We start from the raw sequence: 26,175 nt of genomic DNA, 5'->3' as shown, positions 1-26,175 counted from the left end.
TGGGATCTTCCGGGGCCAGGGCTAGGACCTGTGTCCCCTGCATTGGCAGGAGGATTCTTAACCACTGTGCCACCAGGGAAGCCCGGGAGTTGGTCCATTTTTAAATCCGGTTCTTTTCTTTTTGTTGAGTTTTAAGAGTTCTTTGTATGTTTTTTTTAAACAACCCTTTATTAGACGTGTGTTTTGCAAATATCAATATTTTCTCCCAGTCTGTAGCTTGTCTTCTTATTCTCTTGATACTGTCTTTTGCAGAGCAGAAGTTTTTCATTTGAATGAAGTCCAGCTTATCAATATCCTTATTAGTTCTGTCATGGATTGTGCTTATGGTGTTATATCTAAAACATCATTTCCATACTCAAGGTCATCTATGTTTGTACTGATGTTATCTATTAAGAGTTTTATAGTTTTGCATTTTAAATTTAGGTTTATGATACCTTTTAATTTAATTTTTGTAAAGGGCCTGGTGCTTTCTATTTTGGAATGTTATTAGTTACTGATTCAATTTCTTTAATAGATACAGGCCTAGTTAGATTGCCTGTTTCTTCTTGTGTGAGTTTTTGAAGTTTTCTTTGCGTGTCTTTCAAAGAATTGGTCCATTTCATCTAGGTTATCAAATTGGTGGACATAGAGTTGTTCATAGTATTTCTTCATTCTTTTAACTATTCATGGGATGTGTAGTGATGTCTGTTTTTTATATCTGATATTAGTAATTTGTGTCTTTTCTCTTTTTTTCCTTAGTTAGCCTGGCTAGAGGTTTATGGATTTTACTGATTTTTTTTCAAAGAACCAACTTTTGGTTTCATTGATTTTTCTCTATTAATTTCATGTTTTTCGTTTCATTGATTTCTGCCCTAATTATTATTATTGCTTTTCTTCTCTTTACTTTGCATTTAGTTGCTCTTTCTAGTTTTTAAAAATGGAGGCTTAGTTTATTGATTTTCAGATCTCCTTTTCTAATATATGCATTCAGTGCTATAAATTCCCCTCTAAGGATTTTTATTTTTTTTTGTTGTATCCCACAAATTTTGTTTTCATTTTCATTCAGTCAAAATATTTAAAAATTTTTTCTTGAGATTTCTTCTTTGACCCCTGTGTTATTTAGAAGTGTTGTTTAATCCATGTGTTTCGAGATTTTTCTATCTTTCTATCATTGATTTTGAGCTTAATTTCATTGTGGTCTGAGAGTAGATGCTGTGTGATTTCTGTTCTTTTAAATTTGTTTGGTGAATGTTCTATGTGAGCTTGAAAAGAATGTGTATTCTGCTGTTGCTGAAGTAGTCTATAGAGGTCAATTATATAACCAGTTGGTTGATGGTGTTGTTGAGTTCAACTATGTCCTTATTGGTTTTCTGACTGCTATACCAGTCCATTTCTTATAGAGGGGTGTTGAAGTCCCCAACTATAATAGTGGGTTCATCTATTTCTCCTTGTATTTATTTCTATCAGTTTTTGCTTCACGTACTTTGTTCTCTTGTTCGGTAGATACATGTTGAGGATTGTTATGTCTTCTTGGAGAACTGACCTCTTTATCATTCTCTAATGCCCCCCCCACCTTTTTTTTTTTTTCGGTACACGGGCCTCTCGCTGTTGTGGCCTCTCCCGTTGCGGAGCACAGGCTCCGGATGCCCAGGCTCAGCGGCCATGGCTCACGGGCCCAGCCGCTCCATGGCATGTGGGATCTTCCCGGACCGGGGCACGAACCTGTGTCCCCTGCATTGGCAGGGGGACTCTCAACCACTGCGCCACCAGGGAAGCCCTCTAATGCCCCTCTTTATCCTTCATAAATTTCTTTCCTTTTAAGTCTGCTCTGTATGAAATGAGAATGGCTACTCTGTCTTTCCTTTTATTAGTGTTAGCATGGTATATCTTTTTCCATCCATTTACTTTTAATCTTTGTGTCTGTTTATTTAAAGTGGGTTTCTGGTGGGTCTTGGTTTTTGATCCACTTTGACAATCTCTGTCTTTTAATTGATTCATTTAGACCAGTGATGTTCAAAGTGATTATTGATACAATTGGATTAATTTCTATCATATTTGTTTTGTTTGTTGCCCTTGTTCTATGTTTTCTTTTCTTTTTTATTTCCTTCTAGTCTTTTTCTGCCTTTTATGGTTTTGAGTATTTCATCTAATTCTGTTTTGTCTCCTTTGTTAGCATATCAATTATACTACTTTTTAAACTGTTTTTAGTCATTGTCCTGTAGTTTCCAATATATATTTACAACTAATTCAAGTCCACTTTCAAATAATACTATACTGTTTCATGAGTAGAGTGAGTGCCTTATAGTAAAATAATTCTAATTCTTCCCTCCCTTCCCTTCTATCAGTGCTGTCCTTCATTTCACTTATAGGCATACATAATTGAATTCATTGTTGCTATTATTATTTTGAACAAATTGTTGTCTGTTAGATCAATTAAGACTAAAAATTGTAGAAGTTTGTATTTTACATTCTTATTCTTTCTTTGATGCTCTTCCTTTCTTTATGTAGATTTGATTTTCTGACCTATATCATTTTCCTTCTCTCTAAAGAACTTTTTTTAACATATTTTGCAAGGCAGGTCTATTGGCAACAAATTCTCTCAACTTTTGTTTGAGAAAGTCTTTATTCTCTTTCACTTTGGAAGGATAACTTTGCAGGGTACAGAATTCTCGATTTGTTTGTTTGTTTCTATAAACATTTGAAGTATTTCACTCCTCTCTCTTCTTGCTTGCATGAGGTGGGTGTAATTCTTATCTTTGTTCCTCTACAGGTAAGATTTAGTTTTTTTCTCCTCTGGCCTCTTCCAGGATTTTTTAATTTATCTTTGATTTTGAACAGGATATCCTGGGTATGTGTTTTTGTTTGTTTGTTTGGCATTTATCCTGCTTGTTGTTTTCCGACCTTCCTGGATGTGTGGTTTTGGTATCTGATATTAGTTTGGGGAAATTCTCAGTCATTATTGTTTCAATTATTCTGTTTCTTTCTTTCTTCTCCTATTCTTATTACATGTATGTTAGATCTTTTGTTGTTGTCCCACAGTTCTTGGATATTCTATTTTTTTTTTTCAGTCTTTTTTCTTTTTTGCTCTTCAGTGTTCTCTTTCTTTTCAGATTTCTATTGATATAGCCTCAAGCTCAAGATATTCTTTCTTTAGCCCATCAATGGCTCTCTTTATTTCAGTTACAGTGTTTTGGATCACTACTGTTTCTTTTTGACTCTTAGAATTTCCTTCTCTCTGCTTACATTGCCCATCTTTTCTTGCATGCTTTCTTTCTACTTTATCCATTAGATACCATATTAATCATGGTTGTTTTGAATTCCCAGTCTGGTAACTCCAACATCCTGCCATATCTGAGTTTGGTTATGATGCTTGCCCTGTCTCTTCAAACTGTTTTTGTTTTGTTTTTTCCTTTTAGCATGCCTTGTAATATTTTCTTGGTAGTCGGACATGGACTTACAGTATCAAGTGTAAGAGACTGATTTAAGTAGGCTCTCAGTAATGTGGTGGTGAGGTGTGTGTTGGGGGGTCAGCCTATGCCTCCAGACTGTGGATTTCACAAGTGCTTCTCAGTTTTCTTCCCTACCTTAGGTGGTACAGGATGGCCAGAGGGAGCTGGGGTTGGGTATTTCCCTTCTCCTAGCTCAGTTAGGCTCTGGTTAAAGAGTTTCTTAATTTCTCCTGAGGGCAGACTTTGTTAAGAAGAACAGAATGCTTTGGAGTATTTCAAAATATTTTTCCCCTCCCCCTGCCAGAAACTTGAGGGGATTTTTCTTTGATATTCATTATGAGAACCAGGTGGAGCTATTGGAGATAAAACTCACAAGTATGGGCTTCCCCCTATTATTGGTCCCCTTGGAGTTTTTTTTTTTTTTGGTGGTACGCGGGCCTCTCACTGTTGTGGCCTCTCCCGTTGCGGAGCACAGGCTCGGGACACGCAGGCTCAGTGGCCATGGCTCACGGGCCCAGCCACTCCGAGGCATGTGGGATCTTCCCGGACCGGGGGACGAATCCGTGTCCCCTGCATCGGCAGGCGGACTCTCAACCACTACGCCACCAGGGAAGCCCCCTCTTGGAGTTTTTAACTCTCAGAGTTGTCCACACTGAGCCTCTAGCAGTTTGTCAGTTAAAGTTCAGGTTTTCTTACCCTGGCACTGGTTCCATGGAAGCTTCTTCTCATGGGTTTCTGTTCCCGTAAGTTGTGATTCTCTGCACCTGCCTGTCTCCAGTTTTGGGAGTAGTGGTATGCCCTATGACCTCACTCCTCTTATGAATCTTAAAAGAGCTGTTGCTTTTTCAATATGTTTATCTTTTTACTTTTTTAAGACGGAGTGGTGACTTCTAAGTGTCTTTTCGTGCCGGAATGAAAACCGGAAGTCTCTCCTCACTTTTTCTATTACCATACAGTTTCCTTTCCTGGACGCAACCAGTATTACCAGCCTCTTGTGCATCCTTCCAGAGCTAGCCTACTATTCTTAAAATTTTTTAAATTAAGGTGAAATTATTGGTTTTTGAAGGAATATTCCATTAAAATCTTTTGTTTCTATGGTTATAAACCATTTCACATTATGCTGTCATGTTTGTATGTTTTTCTATCTCTGAAACATCTTTCCCCTTGTCTGATTTTCTGGATTTGCCAAATTTTAATTAATTTTATTGGAATTTTAAAATAATCAAGTTAGTTTATGCTGCAGTGAAAACAATCCTCAAATTGTTAGTGCTTAAAATGCAAAAATTTATTTCTTATTCATGTCAAGTTCATGCCTTTTAGGCAAGTTGTGTTCTGCCTACAGGTTTGGCAATGCACTTCCATATCAACACCTGCCTCCATAATTACAGAGACAGTGGGAAAGAGGTACAGAGCCCAGTGCCAACAGTTAAATGCTTCCATTGGAAGTTTATATATCAATTCTACTCACATTTCATTGGCCAACACAAATCACATGACCATGCCTGACTTCAAGAGAGAGAAGGAAAACCTAGAAGGAGAGGGAAAGTGAGTAATATTGTTAATATCCTCTATATCTTTATTATTATTATCATTTTTTACTGGTTGATTTGTTGTTTTTTGAGCAGAGTCTCCTCAAGTCCCTAAGCCTGGTTGTAGACATTCCTTTGGTAAGCCTGACTACCACTGTATCCCCCCAAGAGAGTGAATATCTTAGAAAAGGAAATGGTTTCACGTCTCACACCTTTGTTTAGAATTCTGTCAAGATCATTATCCTTGGAATTCAGAACATTTTGATGAATCTTGTATTTCCAGTTCTTTTAACACTGGTGATTTTTTTTTTTTTTGTATACATGCTATTCTGTGTTGATAAATAGTACAGGCTCCGTCACAGCCTGGCATGAGATTTTATTCTGTCTTATCCTGCTCTTAAAGGATAGTCAGAGTCTGTTGAAAGTTGCAGTTAGTATTTAGCCCAGTGAATTTGATGGAGGGGGGGATTGAGCATTATCTTCTGGGGTGCGCCTCGGTGGAGTACACTTGTAAGCCCGCTCTCGAGCACAGCAATAATGGTTGATGTCAGGGCAGATTACTTCTCCTTTCCCATTGTTCTTACCTTAGAATACCTTTGTGGGAGCTTAGAATTTCAGGGGTGGGGTGATACCCCTTCTTAATTTCTAATGTTGCTAGAGTTTTCCCTTTTGTGTTGATTAAGTTATCTCAGGGGCTATTTGAACAGGCAGCTGACCTTGTTAAATATGTATTCCTAGGTTATCCTGTAAGTATTATTCCTCCTTTTAAGCTAATTGTTTGGATGCAGGTTGATTCAGGTCTTTAACAAGAAGAAAAGAAACAGCTTAAAACCTGTTATTTTCTGGAAACATTAGGTTACATCTCAAAATGTATGTAAGGTAGAGTATGCAAATATACTGGATTTATGTACTGAAGACAAGAAGTTTACCTCTTCCTCTGTCATTCTGTGCTACTCTTATCTCCTCTAAAGGCTGTAAAATGGAACCTTATGAAGCAGTTAATATTCACTTTGTTTAATAAAATGTTTGAAAGTCTATATATTGGTTTATTTTTTTATAGTGCATATCATGTATTACCTTTGACATCATTTATTTAATCAACAAATGCTTATTGTGTACCTGTGAGCTAGGAGATGGTGCTAGGGATTATAAATGTAAACAAGACAGTCTCTGCCCTTCTGGAGCTTGTTTGTAGTCATGTAGGCAAAGATTAAACAAATATTGGATGATAAACTCTATGATGAAAAACTAAGTTTGTCTAGAGTGTGATAGGTTTTGGTTATTTCAGGTTAGCATGGTGGGGAAGGCCTCTTTGTGGAGCATTTGCAGTCATCTGGGAGCAAAGGAAGGAAGGGAGGGGGCAAGTCATACTCAAGGGAAAGACCTTTCCAGGCAGAGGAGTTAGCAAGTGCATAGGCCCTGATGTGGGAATAAGCTGCTTCAACTTGAAGAGTAGCAGGAAAGCTGGTGTAGCTAGAATAGAGGAAAGGAAATGTTAGGGAGACCATGGGATATTTTTCTGCATTTGATGGGAAACCAGTGGAGGATTTTTGGGCACAAGTGAATAAATTTATATTCTAAAAAGATCACTCTGGTGACTGTGTAGAATTAAGGGGTGAGTAGATGCAGCAGCAGCAGCTAAGAGGCGACATGAATTGTTTGGGCCACAGATGATGACGGCTCTGACTAGGTGGTAAGCAGTGGATGGGAGAGAAGTGGCCAGATTTAAGGTATACAGTATTTTGAAAGCAGGGTTGACAGACTTGCTGATGGATTAGATACGAGGGTGTGAGGTAAAGAAAGGAATAAAAGTGACTGCCAGATTTCTGGCCTGAGCATCTAGAAGAATTGTGGTGTTATTTACTGAAGTGAAGTGCTGGGAGTAGGCAGAGATTTAGGGGGCTGTATTAAGAGTTGTGTTTGACATCTCGTTAGATGTGCAGACAGGTATTTGAATTTGCAAGGTTAGTGCTCAGTAGAGAGAGGTCTGGGCTAGAGATACCATCTATATGCTAACAAATTCCAGATTCGAATTTAAGGCCTTTAGCCTGGATAAGGTCCAGAGGTAAATGTCAGTGGAGAAAAGGGGCAAGGACTGGCCCTGGGCTCTCCAACATGTTGAGTTGGAGAAGAGGCAGAGGAAAAGCAGCTCTTGAGGAAAAGGAAGAAAACCAGGAGAGTGTGGCATCTTGCCATCTAAGTGAAGAAAGTGTTTCAAAAAGGCAGGAGAGGGATGCTGCCGTGGAGTCAACTAAGATGAGGACTGATTATTGACCTTTGGATTTCATGAGGTGTGGAGGTCATCAGTGACACTGGCCAGCGGCCCTGGGGGTAGAAGAGAGGAGAGAATGAGATGAAGAAGCGGAGCTAGCGAAATACTGAATAGAGACAGTTGTCTGGAGGACTTTTATTGTAAAGGGGAGTAGAGAAACAGGGCAGTCAAGACAGGGCTTTTGCGGTGGAGGAGGGAGGAGGGCTCCCCCCTTTTATTCTCTTTAAGGTGAGTGATCATTATGGTATATTTGTATGCTAACGGACATGATCCCTTAGGAATGGAGAAAAAAGATGTGAGATTTTTGTCACCTTGACGTTGATGTTCTCCTTTTTTTTTTAGTTAAGAGGTGGTTGAGGTTAGGTTGGAAGTTTTCTCTACCCCACCCTCTTCAGGGAGCCTTTGTGATTTTCTTTTGTTTTCCTCTTTTTGGCTTGCTTAGTCTTATTGTGTATCTTGATAGATTTTTATCTTTCACATTTCTGGTAAATGGTGATTATTAGGAAGTTGAACCAATTGTGTATTTAAAAAAATGTGAAAGACATTTAACAGGGAATGTGTTTCCCAAGGCCCATTGTTTACCACAAAAAGGAAACCGCTGACTTCTTGTTATATCAGTAAAGATAAAATTATTTTGTGACTACAGTACTCCTTTTGTGAGTAACATTTTTCATACTGTGATCAAAAGAAATTATTATATGAAAGCAGTAAGCTAATTGGAAATGTAGACTTTTGTTACAAATGGGAATTTACTTAGTGGGAGCCCTTAACATTTTTTGATTTCTCTTCAGAACATTTAAAATTCTTCTAATGGTGGAGATAGTTGTCATTTAAATTATGAAAAAATATAGTTTAACAAATTTAAAAGTTAGGTATCTAGTTCTTAATTTCTTGAAATGTAATAAAAAGTTTTAACTAATTTTAAGGGAGAAAATGTAGCAATACAGTGTGGTGGGAATATTTTTCACTCTGAAGCAGAAGAAGGAAATCCACAGTACTGTAAATATAGCTAATATTATAGTGAGAATATATTCAAGGGGTAAGCAGAACATCCATCACAAACTAGTATCTCCCCTCCCATTAAAAATTCATGCTTGGTAGAAAATTCCTCAGGTGAAGTTTGATTTAAAACAACAAAATTCATAGAAGATGAGGATGTTGTAATAATAGATTTCGGTTTACTGGAGACTGGCCTTCTTGAACTCTTGGACTTTTCAGTTGGAATTTTATCCCCTACTTCTGTCCTCTAGTGCCCCCTACCTCCCATACCTGCTCCAAAAAAAAAAAAAAAGTATATATATCTTTGGCAGTAATAAAGTCTCCCAACTTCTGAGTATCTAAGAAGTGTACCTATGAAAAAAAAAAAAAAGAAGTGTACCTATGGACAAGCATCTCAGAAAGCTAGAGATTATAAAATGTTCAGATTCCAAGCCATGTTGTATTATAGATACAACTTTGTTGCCTAAATGTGATTCTCAACTTTTTTTTTTTGCCTACATGTAATTTGCACATAAGGAAATAAATGTATGTACATATGTATGTATGTCAGATAGTGATAAATTCTATGATGAAAACAAAATGGAAATAGGGCAGTGGCATGGGAGGTCCTCTGAATCTCCTTTTTCTCATCAACTGGGAATAATAATAACCTACCTCTTTAGAGTTGTGTGGTCTTAATTTTGTGTGAAATGCACCTGGTTTGATACCTGGTATCATACCAGGTAATTGGGTACATGTTATTCTACTTTTCCTTTCTTTCTGTAATTTGAGTCATCCAAGTCTGCAGTTTAGTGCCATATAATACGGTGTGTGTTAAAACCATGAGTTTAAACTAGAGTATGTTTAAACCATGTCCTTCGTGTGGTTTTGAAGTTCTTGCTGAAAAAGTAAATAACACAAACAAACCTTGAAGGGGCCTCATGTTTAGTGAAATAAGCTAGTCACGAAAGGACAAATACTGTATGATTCCACTTAAATAAGGTACCTAGAGTAGTCAAACTCATAGAAACAGAAGGCATAATGCTTGTTGCCAGCGCCTGGGAGGAGGGGGCGGAAGAGGAGTTATTGTCTAGTAAGTGCAGAGTTTCAGTTTTGCAAGATGAAAAGAGTTCTGGAGACGGATGGTGGTGGTGTTTGTGCGACAATGTGAATGTACTTAGTGCCACTGAGCTGTACACTTAAAAATGGTTAAGATGGTAAATTATATGTTATGTGTATTTTACACAGTTTTAAAAAAAAGTGAATCATAAAACTACTCTATTTTGGTAAGGCTTGCCCTCCTTATTTTTGGTAGATGTTAGTGAATTAAGTTGTTTTTCTCTTTCCATTTTAATAAGATATAATTGACATGCAGCACTGTATAAGTTTAGGGTGTGTGGCATAATATATCGTGAAGTGATTATAAATCAAGTTGTTCTTGACTAAATCTGAAATAGTGGGTTGCTGTTCTTATATCATAAATCTGTGTGAGATTCCCAGAAACTGAACACTATTGATTATCAGAAGTTTTCATCATCTTAACTTCCAGAGGTGTCAGATCTTAAACTGTGGCTTTGAGAGCAAAGAGTATAGTATAGTATAGAAAAGACTTTTTTGTTTTGTTTTGCTTTGTCTCGCATGTCAATTTAAAAAATATTTGTTGAGTCCTCATTATGTTGAATGAACAACAGTAACAACGTTTGTTGAGTGCTATCTGCTGGCTGTTGTTCTAAGTTTATGCTTAATAATACTTATAATACTTCTAACACTTTATAATCCTTATAAAAAGTCTTACAGTTGAGAAACCCAAGGCTCTGATTTAAAAAGTGATTTTCTACTTTAAAAATGATTTTAGAGGAATTTAATGCATAGAAACAAAGGGAGGGCATTCCACATGGAAGAAAGATCTGGGCGTAGGAAGGAATGGGACATGTTTGCATAGAGCAGAGTTCAGCCTGACTAGTCTAGAGAACATTAGGGAAATGGGCTAACAGTTTATTCTCTTCCATTAGGACCTTGACTCTGAGGCTAAGGAATTTCTGTACTTTATTCTATAGGCATTGGGACTGTCACTGAATTACCAAGGCAGGGAGTTTTGTGATCAGAGTTTTGCATTTGGAATATGCACTTGGCAGCAATATCTGAGATGCATCAGAGTAGTGAGAGAGGGGAGGTCAGAGACCACTTAGAATTTTTTTGATGGAAGAGTATTTTAGTATTGTAGCAGTTGGGGTCAGACTGTAAATGACTGACTTGATGAGTTGAGAAAGTAGAGGCCCAAATGTGTAGTAAGAGGAAATAAAGAGAAGTCTATGGTGCATGAGCGTAAGTAAGATTTTTTTCTTCCTTAATGGTCATCTGAATATACAGGTCAGATGTAAGTTTGGCTTTGAAAAGGGAGGATTTGGAGGGTCCAAGAGGACAGGAAGAGGGACTTTAGCAGCCTTGAACTGGAAGAGTTTACATTGGGCATCTTCTTTCAGTTTAAGAGATGAGGGTATACAGTAGAGAGTACAGGCCTATGGTGGGCCTGGGAACTTGAAGGATAGAAAAGTTTCAACCTCACTAAGAGACAACTCAGTAGGGTCAACCATCAGTCTTTAGAGTGTGAGATAGAATAATAGTAGTATACTTCTGTTAGTCTTTTATACGAATAATTTACATGGAGTAGAATCTCTCTTATACAATATTGATTGTACAATCACCAGTAGTTAGAATGGTTAAATAAAAAATTTGTTTGAAATGAAGAATAATAGGAAGGATATATGCCTTAAATATTTTATAGTTGATAAGTGTATAAATGCTCGTACAGCATCAATCTTTTGATGTATAGCTGAGACCTTTTCTTTAGGATATTTTTAAAGTAACTTGCCCTTTTCAAATCGTACAGATTAATTTTCAGAGACAAAGCATTTTCTTTTTGCACTCATGTTTTTGATATAATATTTAACTAAATTATATAATTATAGTAAATACAACAGGCATAAAAAGATTTTGGAACAAATATAAGATAATTTGCTCTTGGTAGGCATGCGACTCAATTGTTGGGAGAAAAATGAGATGGTGTACCAGAGAGGACTCCCCATTTCCCCCCAAAAGGAAATTGAAACTTGGGAGTTATGGTTTGTCCATGGTTTTAGGATTGGCAAGAGTCTGGTTTTATCTTGAATCTAATGTTTGTCCTATTATGTAGTGTTGCAAGGTGATAAGGAATAATATGTGAAATACTGGTTAGTGGTGAAGTTATAGACTATATGTATATATTTTTTTAATACAGTAGATTTATTGAGATATAATTCACATACCATGCAAGTCACCAATTTATAGTATACAATTTGAGGTTTTTTATATTGACAGAATTGTGCAACCATCACCACAATTGATTTTAGAATATTTTCATCATCCCCAAAAGAAATCTCGTATCCGTTAGCTCCCCATCTCCTCCCCCGCTGTTCGGAGTCAACCACTAATCTATTTTCTCTCTATACTGTATGGATTTGTCTATTCATATAAATGGAATAATGTAATATGTAGCCTTTTGTGACTGGCTTCTTTGACTTAGCATAATGTGTTTCAGGTTCATCTATGTTGTAGCATGTATCAATATTTTTTATGGCAGAATCCATTGGATGGACATACCACATTTTATTTATCCATTCATCAGTTGATGACATTTGTATTGTTTCTGCCTTTTGGCTGTTACAAATAATGCTATTATGATGGTTTCTGTAGTGGTTATCACAAATAATGCTATTGTACACATATTTTTACATGGATGTTATTTTTTCATTTCTTTTGCTATATACCTGGGAGAGAATGGTTGGTCATGTTTAACTTTTGAGGAACTGCCAGACTGTTTTCCAAAGTGGCTGTACCATTTTATATTCCTACCAGCAGTGTGAGAGAGGGTTCCAGCCATACACTTGCCAACACTTGTTATTATCTGTCTTTTTGATTATAGCCATCTTAGTGGGTATGTATATGTTTGTAAAGTGATTTTATTTTTCTGACTATAATAATAATAAATGCCCTTTGTAGATATTTTGGAAAATATAGAAAAGGATAAAAGAAAAAATCATTTATTTTTAAATCACTATTTAGAAATAATATTGAGTGGCTTTTTTCTCCATGTTTTAAAGTAATTTTTAAAATATGGCTAAAAGTATATATGATTTTGAGTCCTGCCTTTTTTGTTGTTTAACAGCATTTCCCCATGTTTTTTGAAGTTGTATTTTAATTTTATCCTATCAGAGAATGTCTCTTTTGTTCTCTTTGGCTTTTGTGTTCTTATTTTTTATTAATTTTTCAAATTTTACAATTATTTCAGAGGAGCCTGGAGGTGGAGTGGGAATAAATTTTTGTGGTTAATCTAACATGTTAACTAGAAATTACTTCTAGGTTAACTGCAGCATAATATTCTGTCTGCTGAATAAACCATAACTTAGCCAACCATTACCCTATTTCAGACATTTATATTTCTTACAATTTTTCTTTATAAATAATGTAAAAAAAATTATATGTAAAATTCGGTCTTCATTTTGAGTTCTCAGGAATGAAGTTACTGGGTCAATCAATAGCTATGCACGTATTAAAGATTCTTGTTACATATTGACAAATTGCTTTTCAGAATTTATATTTCCTCTAGCAATGTATATGTATTCCTTTCTTACTGTACTTCACTAGCAATGAGTAAATGGGTAACAATTGAGTTTTAAGGTCACTTGAGCAGGGATTTTTTTGAGTTTGTTCACTGATGTATGTATTGCTGGAAGATAGTAGGTACTGAATATATGTAGAATGCTACCAGTAGGAAAGAAAAGGGTTTCTCTGAAGGACAAGGAAATAATCTACCATTCAACTTTCCAGGAAAGTAGCCTTGTTACACTGATCATATAACAGCTCATGTGTTTATGAAAAAAGGGGTGAAAGAGTAAAATAAAGCAAAAAAAAAAAAAAAAAGTAAAATTAAGCTTATTTGGGGAACTTGTTTTAAATTTTATATTGTTTGAACATTTACATGTTTCAAAGTCAAAATGACACTTTGAAAAGGCCTAACTTCCATCCCTGTTTCCTTACTAATACCAATTTCCTCTGTATCTTTACAGTGCTTTTTAATAAAAATTAACAAATAAGAATAGATATTCTTACTTCCGTCTTTCCCTCCCCTTTTTAAAAACACAGAATATAACAAAGTATATATACATATACCTTTTCTGTACTTGCTTATTTAGCATATTCTGGTGATGTTTGTATAGAAGTACACAGAGTGCTTCCTTATTTATTTTTACAGCTGCACCGTATTCCTTCTAATGGATGTATCATAGGTGATTTTACCAGTCCTCTTAAGTTGTTTTCAATGTGTTTCACTTTTACAAATAATCCCACAGTAATCTTGCTGCACACTTTATTTTGTGAATGTGTAATTATATCTGTAGGAGAATGTCCCAGAAGGAGAGTTGTTGGGTCAAAAAATAAATGCATTCTTGGTTTTGTAGATATTGACACTTCCACCAGCAATGGAGAGTGCTCATTTCTTGGGGTTCCTCGGTGTACCTTTTGAAAAACAATAGTCCTAGGGTCATTACCTCAAATCCCATAATATATGTATCCTCAAGTACTATAGAAGAACTCAGGATGATGACCCTTGTGTCATCAAGAAACAGGTAATTATGTTTAGATGGTGAGGAAATTTGTAATATACTTGAGAAAGATATTATAGGTGGTGAAAAAAATTTAAATTAGAACCTTTAAAGACAAATTCTGGGAATTTCCTGGCGGTTCAGTGGTTAAGACTTGGCGCTTTCACTACCATGGCCAGGGTTTGATCCCTGGTTGGGGAAATAAGATCCCACAAGCCATGCTTCGAGGCCAAAAAAAAAACAAACAAACAAATTCTCATTTTCTTGTTTTTTCTCTCCAGATAGATGCTTTCACTATACAGTTGACATTTTTTTATAAGTAAGTTCTTCTTGGCCAAATTCTCAAGTAATAAAAACTAACTTCAATAATGATATATGTTATACGAAAACTGTTAAAATGTTACAGCTTTTGTTTTAAACATGGCTGTTACTAATAACCAACCATATTTCTTTTCTCTCTCTTTTTTTTGTCTTTCAGCCTTTAACATTCCACATTCTGCTTTGTACATGGTGAATCACTACTGCTTTGCACCAGTGTGCCCACTTGCGTGCCTATAAAGTACAAGCTCCAGATTGAAAAAGCTTCTAGATGGATCTTTTCCAAATTTGGTGTCTTTTCTACAAACTCTGTGCCTCAACAACCCTTTCTAAGTGGTAAGTGATACGTACTTTTAAAAAAGAATAATAGAAATTTGTAAAACAATTTTTGTTTGGATTGCCTTCCCCCTTTTTATGCTGCATTCTCTTGGTATGGAATAAAAATATTTTATTCTAAAGGTTTCCCACTTCAGCAACTTGTTCTGCTCAATTTTACTCCTCTGCACCCCCAAAAATGTGTTTTGAGTAAATCTCAGAGATGTTCAAAAAACATACTGGCTAACTAGCACCTATGCTTCCAAAAAATCTTAGAATATGTAAAGGGACACACAGTTCCATGCTATAAAAAGAAGAGCTGGCATTACATACCTCTCTCATCAACTCCATAAATGTGCACATGATTTACAATTGCTAGGAATAAATATAAAAATAGGTAAACACCTTTATGTATATGTACTTTACATGCTCTGTATTATATATTGATATTTTACAAATAATTTCATTTTCATGTACAAGTGGCAGTTTTTGATGTCACAAGATTATAGTTTATATTTATTGCATAATTAGAGATTTTAACTCCAAGTGTTTTTTAAATAATGATTTAAATTTATGTATATATTTACTGCTATGGGTGATTACCACTTTTAGTGGTTATTACAACAAGTGAACTTATAAAACTGGGCTTACTAAAAGTAGTTTGATTTGGGAAGAAAACTGTTTTATGGAATGATAAAATTTTGGATTTAAGAAATAAAGAAGCTGTGAAAATAGAGTAATTTCAGTGCTGAACTAGAAACTGCACGTTGAGTGAGTTGTAAATGTTAGTATTTTATGATTTGTTATTGGTTCTGTTTTCATTTTGCCAGAGCCACAGATTCCAGCTCTAGGTCTGTATATTCTCTTATTATAAGGCTGAGGTAGTTTTTCCTGCTGCTCTCTTTTCCTACCTACTTAGGTATCTTGAGTCCATTGGGTCAAGAACATCCTCTTCCTAGCAATTGTAAATTATGTGCACATTTATGGAGTTGATGAGAGAGGTGTGTAATGCCAGCTGTTCTTTTTATAGCATGGCACTGTGTGTCCCTTTTCATATTCTAAGAATTTTTGGAAGCGTAAGTGCTAGTTAGCCAATATGTTTTTTGAACATCTCTGAGATTTACTCAAAACACATTTTTTTTGGGGGGGGGGTGCAGAGGAGTAAAATTGAGCAGAACAAATTGCTGAAGTGGGAAACCTTTAAAATAAAATTATTGTTGTAAAATATCGAACATTCATTTTGAGTGTCAGTCAGCAGATAGTTACCAAATGCCTGCTGTTTATGGATAAAAATACACAATGACATTTGGCATTGTGAAGAGGTAAGTCATCAAATAGAAACCATGGCATTAGATGAGGATGCAAGGCAGGGAGGTTGAGTGAAGAATGGGGTACGTTTTAGCTCTAACTCTAACCATTAATTGCACAGTGTTCTTGAGTGTAAGTTATTAGTCTTAGTAGCCCTTGTTTTCTCATCTATGAAATGAGTGAATTAACTAAATGGTTTATAAGGTTTTTTGCTGCTTTCATACACCTAACACTTTGTTATGAACAAATTGATAGATGTTTGTTTTTTTGAGGATACCTTCTCTAGCCTTTCCAATAGAGATATTTTTAGACTACTTTATTTGAATTGTGGGGTTAGAATAAGGTCCCCACTATCAATCATTTTCTTTTCTTTTTTTTTGGAAATATATTTTTAAATTATTTATTTATTTTTGGCTGCACTGGGTCTTCGTTGCTGTGCCCAGGCTTTCTCTAGTTGCAGCGAGTGGGAGCTACTCTTCGTCGCAATGTGCAGGCTTCTCATTGCAGTGGCTTCTCTCGTTGTGGAGCACGGGCTCTAGGCGCACGGGTTTCAGTAGTTGTGGCACATGGGCTCAGTAGTTGTGGCTTGCGGGCTCTAGAAGGCAGGCTCAGTAGTTGTGGCACACAGGATTAGTTGCTCCACGGCATGTGGGATCTTCCCGGACCAGGGCATGAACCCACGTCCCCTGTATTGGCAGGCGGAGTCTTAACCACTGTGCTACCAGGGAAATCCCTCAGTCATTTTCTTTTGAAGGTCATATCTTTTATTTTTTTTCTCCACATTCTTATCCTTCTCTTCTCTTGACCTCTGGAATTTTCCTTCATTTGACTCTTCATTTGTTCCCTTTCTGTTTCTCATATCTTATTAGTGGCTCTCATCATGTTTCCTTGACCTGTCTAGCATCCATTGTTTTCATCTTAGTATTTTCCAGGATCACTACATCTTACACCAGTGATTCTAATCCTGGGACCCTTTAAAAAAATACAGATACCTTCTAAAATGAATTTGGGAGAAGGGTACGATTTTTTGGCAGGTAGCTGAAACCTACTAGTAAACCAGCATTATTATTAGTTCACCAAGACTGGAGTCCCCAGCTTTTATACCTCGTCACTTCTTGCCTTAGATCTCATCATCACTTAGTTAAATTTCTGTGGTCTTGGAGTCTCCTCTCATGATCATAACCCTCTATCGTGCCACACTTTTTGAATCTCTTCTTTGTCTTTATTATGACGTGTAGTTTCTTGGCATTTTGTTTTTGTAGTTAAGTTAGCTATCTCCTAGCTTCATTTGCTTTCTACTCACCCAAACCCCATGATCATATCTGCGGCAGCATCTTATGTTCTGTTGCCTTTTTAACTTTGTGAGGAACCTGTCCAAATCTCAAACCTAAGTTAATTTGCCATGTATATATTTCCTAGTTCCAGCTGCGTGATACAGTTAGAAAAGGTCACATAAGTAAGTTTGGATCTACTAGGCAGTCATTTACTTAATCTCTAAACTGGTTCTTTTCCAGGTTGGCTTCTTACCCTTCCTTCAGAAGACCCCACAGCTTGTCACAGTCAAGGTGTCTTTTTGGGGCTGTCTAGCATACTTCCTGACCTGTTCTTCTTTTCACTTCAGAACTTTTCTGTGTCTAAAGAAGAAATTATGTACCTTATTATAATTTTTATTACAGGAAATTTAAGACATACAAAAGTAAACAGACTAGTATAATGAATCCCCTTGTATTCATGACTCAGGTTCAGTAATTATCATGTCATGGCCAAATTTTCAATCTCTCACTGACTTCCCTCCCATTCCTGTACTATTTTAAAGAAAATCCTAGATATCATAAAATTTATTTGTATTTCAATACATATCCTTATGTATAAGACCCTTTAAAAAATATAACCATGATACCATTATTAATCTTAAAAAAACAACAATTCCAATATAATCAAATATCCAATCAATGTTAATTCTAATTCTCTCACACATTTTATTTACTTATTTATTTGCTTGCCACGCCACATGGCATGCAGGATCTTAGTTCCCTGACCAGGAATCTAACCCATGCCCCCTGCAGTGGAGGCATGGAGTCCTAACCATTGGATCCCCAGGGAATTCCCCTCACACATTTTAAAAGTAGTTGACTTGATTGGATCAGGGTCTAGATAAGCCCTTCCTCCATTGCAGTTGGTTGATTTTTCTCTTAAAGTTTCAACCTCCCCTCCCTTTTTGTTTCTAAAATTTATTTGTTGAACAAATTGGGTCTTTGTCTTGTAGATGTGGATGTTTCTGATTACACTCCTGTGAAGTGATTAAGCATACACATCTGACCTTTGTACTTCCTGTTAATTGGTCGTTGGATCTAGAGACTTGCTCAGACTCAAGTTCAGATTCTTTTGGCAAGTCTTTGTCTTTGGGCAAGTGTCTCTCTGGTGCACACAATGCCTAGTTGTCTCTCTTTTTCTGCTGATTAGTTGCCATTTTGCCTCCATGCTGTAGATTAGGGGTTGGCAAACTTTCTCTGTAAGGAGGCAGATAATGTATATTTTAGGCCTTGTGAGCCATCTGGTCTCCTCTGCTGCAACTACTAAACTCTGCTGTTGTAATGAGAAAGCCGCCATAGACAAAATGTAAATGAATGGGCATGGCTGTGTTCCAATAAAACTTTATTTACAAAAACAGGTGATGGGCTCCCTGCTTGAGGCCTATTAAATCATTAGGGTTTGGAAAATTTTAATATTGTAACTTTACTTTTCATTTATTAGGTGAAATGTTCTATAAAGAGAAGCTATTCCATGTGTACTGTTTGTTATGTGGTAGTACAGTTTGTATAGGAAATGTGAGACAGAAGCTTGACAGTTTCCCTTGGCTTATGAATTTCAAAATAATGAATTGGGTATATTAGCTTTCTCCAACAGTGACTAATTAGGGTCTCCCCTTCTCCGCATTCATTATAGACTCTTAGATTTAAACATATTGGATTTTTAAAAAATTCATTATGGTAATTACCCTTATTGATGCTCAAATTATTTAATCTTTGGCCAGTGGGAACCTTTTAAATTTGCTTACTGAGTTATTTTGACATGACTCTAGTAGTTTTCGATAGCTTCTTGATTATCTGATATGACAAGGAGTTCCAGGCTCATCATGTACATTTCCTCCCCACACGTGGTGTCAGTAGTTTCTCCAAGGAGCCCTGATTCCTTCATTGGGGAATGGAATTTCAAGACCACAGTTTGAGCTCTAGAGATTCTCATTCCTAGTGGGTTGACCATTGTTTCTAGGCCTTTTTTGGTAGTCAGAACTAGGGAAAAATTTTTTTTTTATGATAGAGTACCTCATGAATTCATACTGATACTTCCAATTCAGTTTCAATACTATAAGATTTTTAGTTAATCTTTTTATTTTACATCTGTATCTTTCAACTGAAAATTCTAGTTCTCAGTGATACTAAGAATAATACAATTAGAATATTTCATAATTACTTATTTATAGTACCCCCATAATACACACAACAGTCTCAGAATAGCAGTACCAGCATTTTGTCTCTGTCTGCCTTCTTTTCTCAATCCATGTTGTTGTATGAAACATTATCTGTTGCTGTGTAACAAATCACCCCAAAACTTAGTGACTTAACACAGGAGACGTTACTATCTCACAGTTGCCGTGGGTCAGTTTCTGTGGGGGCAGCTTAGCTGAGTGCCTCTATCTCAAGGTCTCTCATAAAGCTGCAATCTAGGTGTCAGCTAGGGCTGTGTATATCCCAGGGCTCAGTTGGAGGAGCCACAGAGGAGCCTTTTTGGGGTGCTTTCAAATGCACTCATGTGATCATTGGTAGGTCTCAGGTCCTTTCTGGCCATTGGCTGGAGACCAGTCCCTCAGGCCTCTCCATGGGGCAGCTAACAACATGGCGCTGGTTGTTAGCTTAGAGCAAGGGAGGAAAGGGTATCCAAGATGGAACCCATGGCCTTTTTAGTAACCTGTTCTTAGAGTGACAGCCCAACACGTATGCTGCATTCTTTTATTTATTTTTTTAAGTTATTGTGGTAAAATATACATAACATAAAATGACAGTTTTAATCATTTTAAAGTGTATAGTAAGTACATTGCATTAAGTACATTGGCATTAAGTACACTGACGTTGTTGTGCAATCATCACCACCATCCATCTCCAGAACTTTTTCCAAACTGAAACTCTACCCATTAAACACTAACTCCCCAGTCTTCCCTTCCACATCCCCTGGTAACCACTATTCTACTTTCTGTTTTTATGAATTAGACTACTCTAGGTACTTCATGAGTAGAATCATACAGTATTTGTCCTTTTGTGACATGCTCTTTTCACTCAGCATAATGTCTTCAAGGTTCATCCACATGACAGCATGTGTCAAAATTTCCTTCCTTTTTAAGGCTGAATAATATTCCATTGCATGTATATACCACATTTTGTTTACCCATTCATCCTTTGATGGACATTTGTTTCCTCCTTTTGGCTATTGTGAATAACACTTCTATGAATATTGGTGTTCTACTGCATTCTTTTCTTAGAAGCAAGTCTCCAAATCCAATTTATACTAAAGAGAAGTTAGTTATATAACAGTGTGATACCAGGATGTGGGGATCATTGGGTCCCTCCTAGAGGCTGCCACCACACTGTTTAAGTTAGTCTTAATAATTGTTCTGTATAGTTCTGCCACCAACAGGGTATACATTTAAGTTAACTTATTTAATTTTTTTAAATAAATTTATATTTTATTTATTTATTTTTGGTTACGTTGGGTCTTCGTTGCTGTGCGCAGGCTTATCTCTAGTTGTGGCGAGTGGGAGCTACTCTTCATTGCGGTGCGTGGGCTTCTCATTGCAATGGCTTCTCTTGTTGTGGAGCATGGGCTCTAGGCATGTGGGCTTCAGTAGTTGTGGCATGCGGGCTCAATAGTTGTGGCTCGCAGGCTCTAGAGCGCAGGCTCAGTAGTTGTGGCACACAGTTTTAGTTGCTCCGCGGCATGTGGGATCTTGCCAGACCAGGGCTCAAACCCGTGTCCCCTGCGTTGGCAGGCGGATTCTTAACCACTGTGCCACGAGAGAAGTCCCTAAGTCAACTTATTTTATTTTTGATATTTAATGACTGTTCTAAAATGTAATTTTGTTTTATAATCATGTATAATAGTTTCATGTTTCCAAAGTCAAATCCACAAAATAAGGTTTATTCAAAGGAGTCTAACTTCTATCTCTGTTTTCTCTACCATTTTCTTTCTCTTTCTAAGTAATTATATTCTAAAACCACGTTTAATGTAAGTAGGCTATGTATTCATATTCCTCCTTAGACAAGTGATAAAATATTATAAGCTTTCTTTTTTCACTTAACATATTCTGGAGATCACTCCTTAGTAGTAAATTACTAATTCCTTTTTATAGCTACATAATATCTCATTGCATGAATGAAAAAACAGAGCTATTTAACCAGTTCCCAAATGATGGGCATTTGGATTGTTTCTAATTTTTTGTGAATAGTACTGCAATGGATAACTTTGTAATTCATATATATGTGTTTATATTTTTGCCATTGTACATTTGGGACAGATTCCTAGATGTGGAATTGCAGGGTCAAAGGGTAAATGAGTACACAGTTTTATAGATATTGCCAGATTTATCCTGATAAGAATTATATCTCTTTGTGTTCCCATCAGTAATGTACGAGAGTGCCTCTTTGTGTATCAACAGAATATATTGTTAGAATTTTGGGGTTTTTGTCCTCATTGTAGTGTTAATTTTCATCTCTCATTATGAGTGAGATTGAATATCTTTTTTTAACTTTAAAGTTGTATTCATAGACATTTCAGAACCACTTAAATCAACTGGATTTTTTTAGACATAACATACCGTGTTTATCTTGGACATATTAGGCTGAGTATCTTTTTATATGGTTAAGAGGCATTTGCATTTCTTTGTTTTTTAACTGTCCATTTCTTTAGCTCTTTTTCTCTAGGTTTGTTGTTGTTTTCTATTTTATAAGCTCTTTACATATTAGGAATATCAACATTTTGTCCATTTGCTTTCTTCTTCCTGCCAGTTAAATAGAGGTAGTCTCTAATCTGCTTCTAGTTTGCTTTGTTTTGCTTCTCATCCTTTTCCATTAGTGTTACATTTTTTCTTCTGGCTAAATCATTATTCAGTATTTGATGACTCCACTTCTGCAGCTCACACCTATCCCACCATTTCTTCAAACTCAACATGTCCCAGATAGGATTCAACTTTATCCACAAACCTGATATTCCTGTGTTCCCTTTGTCAGGTATGGCGTTACCATTTTCCTACTTGGGAACTTGGAGTGATCTTTTATGGTTTATTTATTATTAATTCAGCAAGTATTTGTTGAGCACCTACCAAGTGCCAGGTACTGGACTAGGCACTAGGTAACAGATAGTCACAATCCTAGCTCTCAGGGAACAGTCTGATGGAATAGGTAGTAAACAAATATACACACAAACCCATGTCTCAATGGGTGGTAAGTATTTCAAGAGAGAATTTATGGACTGGGACACGTGATTAGATTGGAGAGGTTAGGGGGGTAGCCTTTTAGAGAAAGTGACATTTAAACTGAGATTTGAAGGTTTGTTAGGGTTCACCTGGTGAAAAAAATTGGGGTTCCAGATACAGGAAACAGCATGTGGAAGGATCCTGAGGCAGAAAAGAAGTTGAACTTCTAGGAAATGATCAGACCAGTTTGGCTGGCATGTAGGGAGAAGGGGTAGAGGGCCATGAGATGTGATCTGATTTACTTTGTAAAATGATCACTCTGGCTCTATGGGTGGAGGGGATGTGTGTGTAGAGGTTGGTGAGGAGGCTGTGGTGGTAACCGTGAAAAGTAGAAGTGTCGCATTCATTCTCTTAGTGACGTTCTTTCAGTTCTACTCTGGTGCTTTGTTCTTTCTTCCCATATTTTTATATCCCCTGCCCTCGTTCAGAAAGTCACCTCCTGACTACTCTGATGGGTTTTTACAAATTGGTCCCACGCTGTTTTAGTCTCTGTTCGCCAGCCAGTCTGGTTCAGAAGCAAACTTTTAGAAATCCCAGGTCTGTTCATATCACTTTCTTTCTCGAAAACTCTTGGTGGCTCCCTGTGGCTGTTACTGTTATGTGTCCACTTGACTGGGCTGAAGGATGCCCAGAGAGCTGGTGAAACATTATTTCTGGTGTGTCTGTGAGTGTGCTTCCAGAAGAGATTAGCATTTGAATCAGTAGACGAAAGAAAATCCTCCCTCACCAGTGTGGGTGGGCGTCATCCAATCATTGGGGACGCAAGTAGAACCAAAAGGCAGAGGAAGGGTGAATTCTGTCTCCTTGAGCTGCGGCTTCCATCTTCTCCTGTCCTCAGACATTTGAGTTCCTGGTTCTTGGGCTTTTGGACTCTGGGACTTACACCGGCAGCATATCACCCTCACCCCCCGACCCCAAACCCCTTTGGCTTCAGACTGAGAGTTACACCATCAGCTCCTCTGTGTCTCAGGCCTTCAGACTCAGACTGAATTTTATCCCTGGCTTTCCCGGGTCTCCAGCTTGCAGGTGGCAGATCGTAGGACTTCTCAGCCTCTGTAATTGTGGGAGCCAATTCCCATAATAAATATCCTCTTGTGTATCTATATTATCCTATTGGTTTTGTTTCTCTGTAGTCTCCGAACCTTAACACATTCCCTCATTGCAGAAAAATGAAAGCCCACCTGAAATTGAAGCCTTTCTCGTTTTCTTTAAGCTTCAAGGTCTGCTCCTCTGAGACTACTTTTCTTTAGGCAGCCAAGACTGATATTATTTTACCTCTTTTTTTTTTTTTTTTTTTTTTTTTTGCGGTACGCGGGCCTCTCACTGTTGTGGCCTCTCCCGTTGCGGAGCACAGGCTCCGGACGCGCAGGCTCGGCGGCCATGGCTCACGGGCCCAGCCGCTCCACGGCATGTGGGATCTTCCCAGACCGGGGCACGAACCCATGTCCCCCGCATTGGCAGGAGGACTCTCAACCACTGTGCCACCACGGAAGCCCTCTACCTCTTTTCTTAAACTCATCTTCATCTTCTGTCATGACATCTCTGCCTCTTGAACCCTATTTCCCCTTCTCTCTCTTTTTTTTTTCTTTCCCCTAAAGTCTCCGTTCAGATCCTAACTGTTCCCCTAATCCTTAAATCTCCTCAGTCAGGTTGACTTTTAACATTTGTTGATATGTCAGTTCTAAGATTCATCACAGCCTGTGTTGTATTAGAAACACTCCTGTATTTATTTGGAGTGCAAAGAATTGTGTATATTTCATTTTCTTAACAGAAAAGAACTCAGCAGATATGTGTTGAATTGTAGGAGATTAGGGATCATTCCATGTGCTTAGATCCCTCACTGAAATCTCTTAAAAAAGAGGTAAGTCTCAAGTACAAGTTTATAAATATCTTGTATTGAACCTTCAGGGAGTGACCTCATTTAGAAATAGTAGAATCTGACTTGCCTTTTGAAACAGTCTTTACAGTTCAGTGGATATCAGATAATACTTAAACTCTCTATATTAGTTTGGCAAAAATATGTTTATATGGCAATATCAGAGAGTTCTTCTGACTTACTGGGGGTATATAGAGGATTAATACTCAATTTCCATGCTGGTAGGGAGGGGTCAATAAAGCCATGACTGTGTAGCATATCTAAATGTACCTCTGCTTTTACCTGAGGTATCCTGCTGACTAGTTGTCCACTTAGACAACTTCTGACCGGGTACCTCGCTAGGTTAAAAGTAGTGGTCTGCATGTTGACTAAGTTTAATATACTTGATTCTCATATGTGGTTTTGTTTGTATATCGGGGCCAGCCAGTATGTATGTTTCGTTTGTGAAGAGAAGGGTCGTATCATTACTACCTACACACTTGCAAAATGATTTTATGTGTTCCATCTTTTAAAATTCTAACAGGTTTTCTTCTCTTCCTCTCTTCTTCCCTCCCTTCTTCCCTCTCTCCTTTTCTTCCTATAAATGAGGTTAAGTCACTTTGTCTAAGTTAATATAGCTTTGTATTGCGTAACTGTGCTACATACATTGTGTTGCCTTCTCATATGAGGTCATTCCTCTGAACTTATAAGGGAAATGGGGTTTATACAGATTTGTCTTACATGTAGTTTTCAGATATTAATCTAACTTTTAAGTCTCTTTGGATCACCTCTTGAATTAAATGACTGTTTTTGATTTCTAATACCTATTGATGCAATAAAAGGGTTGGGAGATTATATAATCATTTTGCCTCCATACTAAATGGGATTTAATTTTGTCATTGGAAATGCAGTAGAAGCTAAACCTTTTAAAGCTATTTTTAAATTAAATTTCCTGAAGTCACATTTCAAATTTTGGGTGTTTCAGCAATGTTAACTAATGAGAAGTATTTTGGTTGTATTATTTTAAGGTAAAAATATCTTAATAGAAATTTTAAATGAGCTTGCTTCAGATTAAATTAGGACATTAAGTCTTAGTTTCTGGAATATGAATTTTTAAAAATCACTGAAATATTAACTAGGGCAGGTGCTTATAGGTAAGAATCAAATTATCATTTGGTACTGTGATCTTCAAGTTTAGAGTGATGAAGGATTTTATTTTTAAAACTAAGTATCTGTAAAACAAAAAATGTTTCAAGCAGCTCATGGTTTGACAGGTTTATGAAAGGCTTGAAAGATAAAATTGTTGTAAGTGAAATATTGCATTCAACGTAGGATTTATGTAACTAAGTAAGTGAGGGTGAAAAAAACCTGATGAGGTGGGAGAAATGACTCAGTTCCTCACTTTGCACTCTCCATTTTAAATCCTGCATGAATATTACAGCTTCAAATATAATCACAACATTAATTCAGAAGCCTGATATATTAAAAGGTAAGCTTTTGTTGTTTTATAATAACTCCATTTGTACCATACTGGAACTTTCTAGAACAGTCTCCTTCTAGGACAGTTTAGGGGTGGCTGTAGAGCTGGATGAGTCACACCACACCGCCAACTCCTTAAGGTTTATGTCTATTCAGTGTTTGTGTCCTTCACTACGTAGCTTGATATATCTATCAAGTTGGGCTAGTAAAGGTAGTAGAATTATGTCTATTTTCATTTATTATACTGTACCTGGTGTTACGTTTCTAGAAACGCTAAAGTTTTTTGGGAAGTTGGTCCAGAGTCAACATTCAAAAAGCATAATTCCAATGACCCTGAATCCACTAAATTGAGCCAGGGACCAGAAATTTTCTCAACATAGAGCAGGAATAAAGGAAAAGAGGCATGCAGGGACCCAGGAGAAAAAGGATGATTTAAGTGGAGGGAAGTTGCAGTTAAACCACAGACACAGCAACTTGCATACTTGGTCAGGTTCTCCCTGTAATGTAGAAATTGCTGACACAGAATTT

At 36.9% G+C, this 26,175-nt stretch overlaps 1 protein-coding gene across 6 annotated transcripts in view; it reads left to right on the top strand.

Annotated features, from left to right (window-relative positions):
• Positions 1-26,175, top strand: part of FRYL (FRY like transcription coactivator) — a 293,018-nt gene that overhangs the window by 72,389 nt on the left and 194,454 nt on the right. For 5 of the 6 annotated variants that reach the window (XM_079919426.1, XM_079919427.1, XM_079919433.1 and 2 more), the window contains exon 2: positions 14,325-14,500. The gene's annotated coding sequence lies outside the window, so the exon portion shown is untranslated. Of the gene's footprint in view, positions 1-4,364; positions 4,974-14,324; positions 14,501-26,175 lie in introns of those variants that run through there. The other variant, XM_079919434.1, reaches the window with a different exon arrangement.

Source organism: Stenella coeruleoalba (genome assembly GCF_951394435.1).
Source record: "Stenella coeruleoalba genome assembly, chromosome: 4".
Classification (NCBI taxonomy): Eukaryota; Metazoa; Chordata; class Mammalia; order Artiodactyla; family Delphinidae; genus Stenella; species Stenella coeruleoalba.
The sequence above is the reverse complement of the archived record's forward strand: the minus strand, read 5'-3'. Positions and strand labels throughout refer to the sequence as shown.